Here is a 13,212-nt window from a genome sequence, read left to right as displayed (position 1 = left end):
GCAGTGTGCATTCTTCTCTCGGCTCTAGAGCAGAAATCGGAAAAGTTAGTCTTTCTTCTTTGGCAAAGGCCCTAACTACAGCAATTAGTAACTCTTTTTCTTATTGATTTGAGTCATCAAGGAAAGACAATGTTGCATAGTTATTAGTAACTCTTTGTCTTATTGATTTGAATCATCAAGGAAAGACAATGCTGCATATAGTGGTGGATCCAAAAAAAAATATTACTAGTGTCCATATTATATGAAAATTAAACACAAATTTGAACTTAGAAAAAAAATCTGAAATTTTGAGGTTTCTTTGGGAGTTTTTTTGTTAAAAGTATTACAAAAATATGTTTTTTCAGCAAAAGTGGGTGCCAAAGGGATAATTTCAGTAAAAAAAATAATTTTTTAAGGGTTGTTTTTCAGCAAAAATGGGTGCCAAAAAGGATAATTTCATGAAACCATGAATTTGCTAAGGGTTATTTTAGTAAAAGTGGTTAATATCAACTTTCAAGTGGGGTCCATGGACCCCCTTATTACACTGTGGCTCCGCCATTGGCTACATTAAGCACACACAACAAATCACCGTTGGACATCTGCTTCTATCCTAGGCCAATAATAAAAGAAATGAGCCATAAATAAAGAAGAAAATCGATAACCCTTAAAATTAGATGTCAAAAGTGTACAATCAAAATAAAAAACATTGATCGAAAAAAATAAAAAGTGTTGTGGCTATAGTTTGAAAGTTGTCAAAGTTAGAAAAATATGGTGGCAAACGTCTAAAGGAGTTTGTTTTTTTGTGTGTTTTTATGTCAAAATGCAAAAGTTTTGACTTCAAGGTTGAGAGGTGTCAAAGTCACTAAAAAATTATGACAGAAACATCAAAATATAAAATTTTAGACTGTAAGGACGAAAAATGTTAAAGTCACTAAAGATTTGTGACAAAAAACTAAAGATATAAAAACTTAATCAAAACTTAAAAATGTAAAACTTTTTACTTCAAAGACAAAAAATGTCAAATTTAACAAACATTGGTGACAAAAACCTAAACCCAAAAAAAAGTTACTATTACTAAGGAAACTTAAATTTAGTATCATTATCATACATACTTATAAAGCTAGCATTTTTTTTTAATCTCATGCATTTGAAACCCCCTTATTTAACTTCCTTTCACCACATTCATTTGAAACTCTCATGACTTTTCAATTTCTTTACAATAATATTATAAATAAGTTAAATAATATTCTATAAACAAGAAAGGGTGTTTTATTACAATGTTTTCATCCCATATCGATGGTGAGAGTAAACAAGATAATGTTTCATCTTCTATAAATAGGAAATGTTGTGAAATGTTTCAAAGTGACCAAACCATGAGAACTTCCTCATGCCTACCTTTATAGGACTTTGAAAGTATTATTTGGTGAGATTATCTATATTGGCAAGTATCCAGTTAACTTTTAGAATTCCAAAAATGGTTTTGAACCGAATTTTTTCAAGTTTAAACCGTGTTTCAGTTAGAAAAAAAATTATGTAGTTGGGTATATTGAGTTGAACCAGGGCTGGATCAATTTGGACCAATAAAGGAATCATTTTCCTTTCACAACAAACATTTGAAACTCCCATGATTTTTCAAATGATTTCTAATAATATTATAACTTCAATGGTTCTATTACCTTTTACTGGTTGGACTTCGTTGGTGGTCTTAATCATGGCAGAATCATATACTCAATGTTGACACATTTTTTTGCAGTTTTGACTTGGGACTATTTATTTACTTGTAACATGAAGAAGAAAAAAAAACTATCCTTTAAGAACTTTCTAAGTTTGAGGTATTAGGGAAGACAAATTCATATACAAACATTGATTGAGCTTTTAAAAACTTTTTAAAAAAACATTTTATAAATTTTCTACACTTCTATACAATATTAAACATAAAATGAAACAAATTTAATATACTAATCAACATTTTTATAAAACCCAATGTATCATTCAACATAAAAAACTAACATTTTTAATAATTTAACTTTTACCGCTTTAAGGGTATCAAGATTACAAATGTCTCTAACGACTTGAAGCATTTCAATTCATCCTAATTCATCATATTCAAAAGAAAACCCTTTTGAAGATTTTCATCACCATATCTTTCATTCGTCTACAACATGCATGTGAAATCAACATGACATATCAATAGAGTTTGGTATATATTTTGAAAAATAATTTTTTATATTATTTTTAAAAACACTAAATGCCCGTTCTCTAACATTGCGAACAAGTGAATGCATAAAGTCAACTAATTTGTTTCTTTCATCTAACTCTACTAACATGATGCCAATTAAGACAATGATACCTCTCACTATGGAACTAAAAATCCCTTTAGATTAACATAGAAATTATCTATAAATACAAAAATATATTTGAGTTAAGTATTTGAAAATTATATTAAATAAACAAGGTGAAATAAAAATATGTGAAACCTTACCACAGGTTAGTACTACTGGAAATTTGTTTTCAGGTATAATAACATCATAAAATATACGAGAGTCTCGTTGTTCCCTCTTAACTAGCATACACAAAAGCAATCTTATCATGGGAGCAAATCGCCATCACAAAAGTAATCATTCACCAATAATCTCCACATGAAACATTTTCCTTCCTTAAAACAATGAAACTTTCTCACACCTCTTACTGTAATCTCCATATTAGTCAACCCCAATATAATCTTTCGATGGACGATGGACCACATAGATCGATATGCAATAACTCTAATGGTTCTATTACCTTAGTATTGATAATAGAAGGATGACTCTGCCGACTCTGCTTTCCCATTTCACACGCTGCACAGAGATGTTCTTTATCAAATTTTAGAACTGGAAGACCTCGAACGTGATCACCCAAAACCAACTTGTTGATATCCTTGAAGTTCAGATGAGATAGTCTTCTATGCCATAACCAGCTTTCATCAGAGTGAGCCTTTGTCAGTAAGCATACAGCTGGTTTACCTCTAATTGGATTGAGGTTCAAAGGATACATCTACCCTTTTCGCTTTGATTTCAACAAAATATTGTTTGATCTCTTCTCGACAATTCCTGAGCCTTCATCGTCGAATGATACTTTTAATCCAGTACCAACCACCAACTATGATACACTGATGAGATTGTGTTAGAGTCCTTCAACATAAGCTACCTTCCTTATAGAGAAATCGCCATTAGTGATCATTCTATAGCCTTTGATAGTTCCAAAAGAGTTGTTGTCGTACTTTACAATCCCACCATCTTTGAGAGAACGAAATTCTCTCAGTTCCTCCTTCCTTCCTGTCATGTGACACGAGCAACCACTATCGATGTACCATTCTTCGTCAAATTGCTCGTCACTTATAACCTGCAAAAAATTAAGCAGATTTAGGAACCCAAAGTTTCTTGGGTCCTTGTGAGCCTTTTACAGGAAAGGGAATAGTAAGAGAAAGATCAACCATGTATGTGTGTTTAGTTAAAGTTATTTCATCTTTTCTTTTAATGGTGAAAACTTTAATTTTTGTTGGTTTAAAAGGACTGGAGTTTTTGATGTTGTCTTCAAGGTAGAGTTTTTCTTTTCCCTTGGAAGTAATTGGGGAACATAAATTCGGATGAGAAGAATTGAATTTAGGAGTGAGTTTAGAATCCCGGTTTTTCTGATTAGACTTGTATGAATGGGAACCGAAACCTCTATTTCGGTTGCCATGGGATGAGGGACCGAAACTCTCCTTTCGGTTGTTATTGGACGAGGGACCGAAACCGTTCTTTCGGTTGTTAATGGGTGAAGGACCGAAACTCTCCTTCCGGTTATTTTTTCAGTCGATGGATCGAAACCACCCTTTTGGATCCTATTGGTCGAAGGACCGAAACCATCCTTTCGGTTGGTGCTGTGATGAGGACCGAAACTGCTCTTTTGATTTATTCCTGACGAGGGACCGAAACTTCCCTTTCGATTCCTTGAGTCTTCTTGAGATTTGTACTTCCTTTCTATCCTTACAAAATCAGGATTTTGAGAATTCCAAAAATGTTTTCTCTCTGAGAGATTCTTCTTATATCTCAGATTTCTTTGATGCTTTCGATCAGCCACCTGTTTTGGATTTCTGTGAATGTTGGCCTTTCGTTTCGAAGTATGGGCACAACATTCACTTTTTGCCGAAGAAGTATCACTAGTGGTTTGCATCGGTTCATCCAAAGGGGTTTTAGTTCCACTTGTGCTCAGCACATCATACTTTGTAGGCTCATTTAGTGGTTCAGGTATGTATCTACCTTTTACTCTCCATGAAGTTTTCTAAGAAAGACCCTTCGTCTCATCTGCGTTATCTATTGGGGCCGACCAGAAGAATTCGTCACATCCTCCAGCGTTGTCTCCTTCTACCATAGTTGTTAACTCTGCAGTTTGTTGTGGAGTGACTCCTGGTACTATGTAGACTTGTTTTGGAGTATTTTGAACCTTTTGGTATACAACAACTTTAGCTTTGAGAACTTTGGTTTTGTCGGTAGACGAACAAGCAAACTCAACGGAGTTTTCAGAACAAGCGACCAATCCTCGTCGAACTTTGGATTGTCCTTTGATAATTGTTTAATTATTTTAGTCAAAACCGATTCTAGTCCCTTTTCCCTCTAAATGTGCTAGACATTTGGAAAATTTTAGAATGGTCAAACATTAAATCATTTGCAATCGATCCTATACCCGAAGCGTATGGGACATGACGCATAATGTTTTATTTGCTATGTTCTCAAAATTCGAATTGTGAAGAGGAATACCGTAATCATAATCGAAATTTTAAGAACACACTATGTACCCTTGACTAAATTTATTAACATTCCACAACCTAATCCTTTAGATTTGAAATGAAGCATAATATTCTCTCCCTTAATTATAGCAAAACAACTTTATAACCCTTACTACTTTGCAAGGTTTAACTCTTGTTTTCTATAATTAATATTGCCAACTTTGCAATACGTGCCTTAATAATCATACAATCATAACATTTATGCTCCCACTATCATGATGATTAAAACATAACACTTATGCTCCCACTAGCTTCGACATGTATTCATAAACATCTTAATTTTCAGAAAAACAATACTTATTGAATTTCTTAAGTTCATGTTTCTAATACTTAGTGCTTTGATAATCTTTTATCAAGGCTTCTTGAACTTATACACTTTTGCCTTAGATAGTTCATATGTGTGTCTTAACAATTAAGACTAATTGTCAAACCTCACAATTCAAATTATGGAAAGGGATGCCGTAACCATGATCGAATTCGAGAATGCAATTTTACAATCACTATCTTTTAAAATCTTTCTTAGTGAAAGCATTTTCTCACAATCATTTTCATGAAGGAGGAAATCTTATGACACTTAGATTTAAATAGTGTATGTGTTCCTATCCATGTGAATTTGTTAAATCCAAAGTTTACGACAAATTCAAACTTATATGGATCGAATTTTCTTAATCTTGATTTCTTGCCTAATGACAAAAGGTACTTATTGCAAATGTGCCAATTCTAAACAGAAGAGGTGACAGGCCAGTTGGTAGCACAGCTACCCACCATGTCTTCCAAGTAGTTAAGCAGCTCACCTTTTCCTATCAATGTACTTTCCATTGATCAAGGTCCTTGCCTTTTATGCATTCAAATGAGAACTCATAGGACTCACATGCATAATTAAATCGATTGGTTTGGCACAGAAACAAAATAATGTCTTCACGATAGGTTGTAAACCTCAACTCGTGTGCTAGTGATAATCGATAAAGGTTTATTTGATTTGTTCTTGAAACTTTTCAAGACTATTAAGACTCCCACTGACTCCTTGACATATACGATTCTCTTATCAAAACATTTCTTGACAAACAAATATTCAAGAGTTAGTGTAGCTTTTATCAAAACAAAAACACTTCATAATTTTGGTCTTAGTTGGTCTTTGTCTTATCCAAGACATCACAACCTTCCACAATTGATGAATGTTATAAACCTTCTTAATACTATTCACTCAATGTCACAATCTTGACTTTAAGACTTGTTTTGGAACGAAGTATGATTGACTTCTTGATTTGACCATTTCTTCAATCTTTGATTCCTTTTCTTGGACATACAATTGTACCAAGACTCACTTAGAGTATCAATTGAGATATGGTTCTTAATCATTAAGACCTATCATAAAGCATAAAAGCTACTCTCCCTTCTTCTTAGAATGGGGAAACTTTTATCTTTCTGCCTACTTGATTCTTCCTATTCGTTCTACTATTGATCGAAACTCTTTAATCAATTCAGAATTACGCTTAATCTTGTAAGTGTAATCATATTTACTAAGCCTTTAGTAAATCATGACGAATATCTTTGTTACTCTTATGGTGAACTTGATCAACACACAACTTTGTGTACTCGATCTCCTAGTCCTTCACTTGACACTTTGTCAATGAATTAGTCTGATTTCCAAATACATAATTTCTCATTCATCGTGCATCCACGTTGCATGATTCCAAGTTTCTGTCCAATTAAAACTTGGGCGATGAGAAACTCTCCCTATTTGGTAAATTCTTGACATTTCCATAAATAACATAACTAAGAATCATATCCATTCGTTGTAGAAATATGCAAACATCAATTTTCATAACAATTTCATTGCAAGGAAGTAAACAAATAAATAAGTCAAACAAAATTTGTTTTATTTATAAAAGCAGCGGAAAAACATTTGTCCTTACAATGCAAAATCTATTGAAAACTATGTAAAAGGAAAATTTCTAACAACTCTATCATAACTATCTAAGCTCAAAATCCAATCTTTAAGTCCATGCGATCAAGATCCATCTCTTGTGATTAGATTCATCTTGCTCTCTCATCAAGCTTCCTTTCTTTTCACCGATCCTTCAAAACATTCAAATGCAATCTTATCACATCATGTATTAAGAATCAATGAATAGGAACTTAATGGAGTTAGATAGTGGATTCTTACCTAAAGCGTAGTCATACTTTTGACCCTCCCATCTCTTAGATCTCTTAGGTAAATAGGGCAACTTCGTCTCCAATGCCCCTTTTCTTGGCAATAAAAGCAAATTGACTCTTTTGGAACAACACACGGAACTACTTCAGACATCGCCTTTCTCTTATGATCAAACTATTCGATCATTGCATGTCTTTCATTGCCATTGTCTATATCCATAGAGGTCTTGAAGGCAGATTCACCAATCAACTTTGCTTTTCTATTGCGCCAAACCATTGTTGATTAAGCAGCAATAAGCATGTAGGTGAGATCTATAAGTGTCACGTCGTGGTTCATCATATAGTACTCTCTTACGAACTCACTATACGAGTTAGGAAGTGACTGAAGAACCCAATCAACAGCCATCGCTTCACCGACAACGGATCCCATCATTCTTAATCTATCAATGTGTGACTTCATCCTTAAGACGTGTGCACACACCGACTTGCCCTCTTTATGTTTACTTGCCAAGAGGGCTTGAGTGATATTGAACCTTTCAATTTTACAATCTTGTGGGTTAGGGAGAATAATTGGAGGAGGAGGAGGAAGTGAAGCATGATTTCTTGTTCCTCGATCGAATCGTGGAATATCATCTTCATGTGGAATGCTTGTTCCACGGGATTTGAGAAGACCATAGTTGTCGAACTTTGACATTGGGAGAAAAACGAATTCAAGTTAGTTGATTGATTGAGTCCTTTGTAAATCACCCAAATGAAATTCCAAGGCTAGGACCCAACACAATATCCTACAATTCGGGAGAGGGATGCCGTAACCCAAATTGCAGAACATTTGAAGGTAAGTGAATGACGATTCACTAGTTTCCACCATGAAAAACGAAAAAGAAGTTTAAGTTTTAAATCTATGAAAACTCCTAGATCCTTTGAGATTCATTGAACATTTCAATGGCATGTTTAAATCTCGATATGCCCCTCTTGTTTGTGACTGGGATGCCGAGGATCACAAAGCGGGTGTGAATAACCATGCAAACTACATGGTGCCCTCACATGTTACAATCACCTATTCGGTATGCCGGTAAACCACACACGCTCCACCGAACTATGACAAACATTGAGTCACCCTTTGCTACCTTTGCTTAGAACCATTTAGTGTGCCGGTAAACCACACACACTCCACTAACGTCTTCGCAAGGGCACAAAGTGTAATTTCATGGAATTGCATCAATTCACTTTTGCCTAAGTAACTAAGATTGGGAATTTGCAAAACATTTAGTTACTTTGTATTTCATTATACGAAGGTTTCGTCCTATCCTACCCGTTCGGCTAACGACCCTCCACTAGTCAAGAGTGCGGTGGGTAAGAGTGGATACCCATTCAATCGCCATTTTATAGGCAATTTCCTTAAACACCCCTTATAGACCAGCTTCGTGAATGAGGCCTGCTAACGGTAAGACTGACTTTTACTCATACATATATATAATGTTATACTTTTAATGTTATATATAGTGTAGGGTGTATTTTATACTTTTAAAATACTATATGGTTAACTTTAAGAATTATACTTTTAATTCAATTAAATGGTTAACCTAAACTTTTATGGATTTATTAAACCTCTTTTAATTATACTCCTTAATTAATTAATAAAACCATAAGGGTGTGATTTGAACTTTTCAAAACATTACTAGGGTTTTAGAATTTAACATTCCTAATTAACTTTTAATCAACTTTTAAATTCCAAAACTTGAGGGCAAGTTTTGAAACCTTTTTCAAAACATTAGGGTTTTAACTATTTAAATTTCAAAACTTCAAAACTTTTGGGTTCAAATTTAAACTATAAAACCTAAAGGGGAAAATATGAAACCTTTCATAACAACAAGGATCAAATAACAAATAATTTTAAATTAACATTTAATCACATAATTATCCATATTTGATTTATTTAATGATTTCTTGCAAAACAATTTATCAATTTACTCGAAATAATTAATCAATTATCTTATAAGGAAACAATTATCTTATTAATTGATAATTATCTTTAATTAGATCAAGAATATAGTCATATATATCATAAAATCGGATTTATATTGATCTAATATGATAAGGTAACTATCCTAATGCAAAAACAGCAAGAAATCCCGAGATAAGCATAATCTGACGAGTTGACTCGTCGAGTCAGGCATGGACTCATCGAGTCTGCATGGACTCGGCGAGTTCAGCCATGGACTCGGCGAGTCCAGCCTCCAGAATCCAAAAAATCGAATTTTCCAGTTATACAATGCATCAATACAATTGAAACCAAGCTAGGCTCTGATATCACTGATGGGTTTTGGTCATAAGACATCCTATGTGCTCATACAAACCCTAATGCTTGGATCTAGGTTTCTCTATTGTACATGCTTTGAATCCAAGACTATAAACTCTAATTTTAGCATACAAGTAATCATATTAATATGTAATTAGGTTTAAGATCATACCTTGATTGTTATGTAGCAATAACAATCCCAATTCCTCCTTTAATTGACTTTGGAAGGCTTAGAGTCACAAGTGTCACTCCTCTAATGGTTCACAAACACCATAAGCAAGAGGATGAAGAGGAGAGAGGTTGGAGGCTGCCAAAAAACGTGTGTAAACCCTTACAAGAAGCTTAGCCATGTTTTTGAGCCTTAAGGGGTCTTTATATAGTTGGGCTATTAGGGTTATCTAACAAGGAAACCCTAATTTGGATGCTTAAGCCCTAAGCAACCCATAGACTTCTTTTATCAAGCCCATGGACGATTTCCTTATGGGTTTCCCATTAGAATTCGTCCATCCCTTAATATAAGGCAATCCATGGCCCAAATCATAATTATCTTATAATTACAATTCCAGTCCCTTAAGTTTAATTAATCTCTTTTAGTCACAAAACTAATTACCAATTAATTATTGACTAATATTAATTAAACAATATGATTTCTCCTTTAATATATTATTCCCATAATATATTAATAAATCATATTTAATCCTTTCTCTCCATAATTCATCCTATCAAGTTGTTTTGGTGAAGGCAACCCAAAAGGACCATGCACCATCGGGTCAAGTACATACCAAAATAGTTATGGACTTAGACACTAATCCAACAAAAATACATATAATATTAGCTATAAAAGCTACATATACCACATAAGCCATGCATACGAATAGATAAGGATGTTGTGGGCTCCTCCCAAGGCCTTACTCTAGGATGTCATGGGCTCCCCCACATGGTCTTACACTTAAGTGTCATAGACTCCTCCCATGGTCTTTAACTGGAAAGCTATGGGCTCCCCCACATGGTCTTACATCCAGGTGCCATGGGCTCCCCCATAATCTTTATTTGAAAAGCCATAGGCTCCCCCACATGGTCTTACATCCAAGTGTCATGGGCTCCTCCCATGGTCTTGTTGGATTAATGTTTAAGTCCATAACTATAATTGGTAAGACTTGACCCGGCCTGGCATGGTCCATTTGGGTTGCATGGCATCATGCATTTGGATAGACTATAATGAGAGAAATAACACTTAAGGTTGGTTAATATATTATAAGTTCTAATATATTAATAAGATTATTTAATTAGTATTGATCAAGAATTAATATAGGATTAATTAAGTGATCAAAAGAAGACTAATTAAATATATGGGTTGATTGTGTAAATCATCAATACTTATATAGTGGGATAATGCACCATGGATTGTCAAGTTGGGCTAAAACCCATAAGATGCTCCATGGATGCTCCATGGTGTATTTGTACCCATGGATCATGGAAATGAAAGGCCATGTCAATTAGGTTTCACATGGTGTAACCCTAACTATATATGCATCTTATTCTTGACCAAAATCGGCACTAGTATCATCTAGAGAAGGGCTAGCCTATTTTCATGAAGTGTGGAATTCTCTCATGTCTTTCCAAGTGCATATGATGTTGTGTGAACCATTTGAGGTGTCACACTTGGGGCACTAGGCACTCAAGCTTCATGAAGATAATCTACATCAAAGAGGTATGTAATTCTAACTTGATATATTCATATGAATCATGTTATTATGCTAGTTAGGATGAATACCTTGAAAAGTTCATATTTGCATGTATAATAAAGAAAACATAGATCCAAGGTATTTAGGGTTGCATGTACACTTAGGAGTGTTAGAATGCTCAAAACCCAACAGGTCTTCCCTATAAGTAACGCATATAGATAGAAAAGCACTAACATAACTAACTATCATACCATGTATCTCTATAATCAACAAGTATGCCGCATATCACAAAATGGGTCGGCCTTGGTGCCTTCGACCCATTGGTATGGTGAGGAGACTCACCTATGTCTGAAGAATCTTAAAGCTACTCTCCTAATAGTATGTAACCACCCATGCTGAACAATAATAACATTGCTTAAGGGTAGGACTAAACACAATCTAATTGAAGAACCCAAACCCCAAGTCCTTTCACAATGGCCCAAAAAGTATTCCTTTGCTAATGCGCCCAAAGTCTATGTCCAAAATCATTAATGGGCCTCATGGCCTACTAAATCCCAACCATATCATCCATTGCCCAAAGAAAGATAAGCTGGCCCACTAACTCCAAAATGTGGCCAGACCCAATGTCTAATTAAGGCCCAAAAGCTTACAAGCCCAAAACAAGTCTAAGTCCATCTGTTGTGTGTACGCCTTGGGTACCACCCTGGTATGCGCAGCATACTCAGTCCCTGAGTCGTATGCGTTGTATACTTTAAGTTACGCCCAACGTACAAGCAGATTAAGCACATTTTCCATTAAGTGCTTAATCCAAACCTTAGATCTGGTCTCATTAAGACGTCCTAAAGAATAAAGTTGGCGTACAAGCAGATTAAGCACATTTTCCATTAAGTGCTTAATCCAAACCTTAGATCTGGTCTCATTAAGACGTCCTAAAGAATAAAGTTGGCAACTTTATTCCTTTAAATGTCCCCTATGATCCAAATAACCCATTAAGACCTTTCCAAGAGTCTTAATCCATGCATGAGGTCAAAACATCCACAAGACTCCATTTTTATGCTATGAATGGACCAAAGGACTTTAGATCTATCCTCCCTAAGCTCTGGAGTTACTCAAACTCTCAAGAGGCGGTTTAAGAACACAAAAAGGGACTAAGAGGAAAACCCTAGCTCTAGAAATGGAAATGATAACCAAGGTGAAAGCTTTTTACCTCCTTAAGCTTCCTAGGCTGGTTAAAATGCAAGATCCAGAAGCTTTTCCTCGTTTAAGCTTGCTCCCTCTTCTTTGATGTAGCTAACACACAACAAGGATGATGTTTAACCACTCAAAATCTCAAGACACACTCTCTAATGATTTTAGGGTTTTCAGGGACGTTTGAAGGTGAAAGAGGCTGATTAGGGTGAGGCTCATATGAGATAAGGATGCTTATATAGGTCCCAAGTCCGGAAATTAGGGTTTAAACATGCATCACATATGACCCACATACCCTTTGGTACGCCTAGTGTACATGTTGGCCCTCCGCGATCATCTACGCATGGTATGCTAAGTGTACGCCCAACATACTTAAGGGACTTATTTTGCAATATTTAAGGTTTCAAGGGCTTCAAGTGTAATACCTGATTTAGAGTGTTACAACACAATATCTCGAACATATATAAGATGTATTACAATAAATTAAGTGTTAGTTCCATATAAAAACACAACTTTAATACCCCCTGTTTAGGGTTATGTATCTCATTGAATATATATAACCAAAAATAGCATACAAATTGTGTAAACAGTATGTTACATTGTGAACTACATGCTGGAAAAAAAATCAACCAAATCAGACAAATAATGAAGAAGCTATGACAGTTCAAAGTTGGCATAAAAATCTGCAAACATGTTGAATCAGAAAAAACAACTTCAATACCCCATGTTTAAGGGTATGTATCTCACTGAATATACAACCAAAAATAGCATAAAAATAATGTAAATTATATGTTAAATTTTGAACTACATGCTGGAAAAAAAAGGCAAACCGGACAAATAATTTAGAAGTTATGAAAGTTCAAAGTTGGCATAAAAATTTGCAACCATGCTGAATCAGAAAAAACAACTTCAATACCCCTTGTTTGATAGCATGTATCTCATTGACTATAAAACAAAAATGCTTAAAATAGTGTAAAAAGTATGTCAAATTGTGAACTACATGTTGGGAAAAAAATCAGGAAAATTGGACAAATAATGATGAAACTATGACAGTTCAAAGTAGGCATAAAAATCTAGAAACATGTTGAAATTAAAATAAT

Source organism: Lactuca saligna, chromosome 3, assembly GCF_052625555.1.
Source record: "Lactuca saligna cultivar CGN05327 chromosome 3, ASM5262555v1, whole genome shotgun sequence".
Classification (NCBI taxonomy): domain Eukaryota; kingdom Viridiplantae; phylum Streptophyta; class Magnoliopsida; order Asterales; family Asteraceae; genus Lactuca; species Lactuca saligna.
This window is presented reverse-complemented; position numbering follows the sequence as displayed.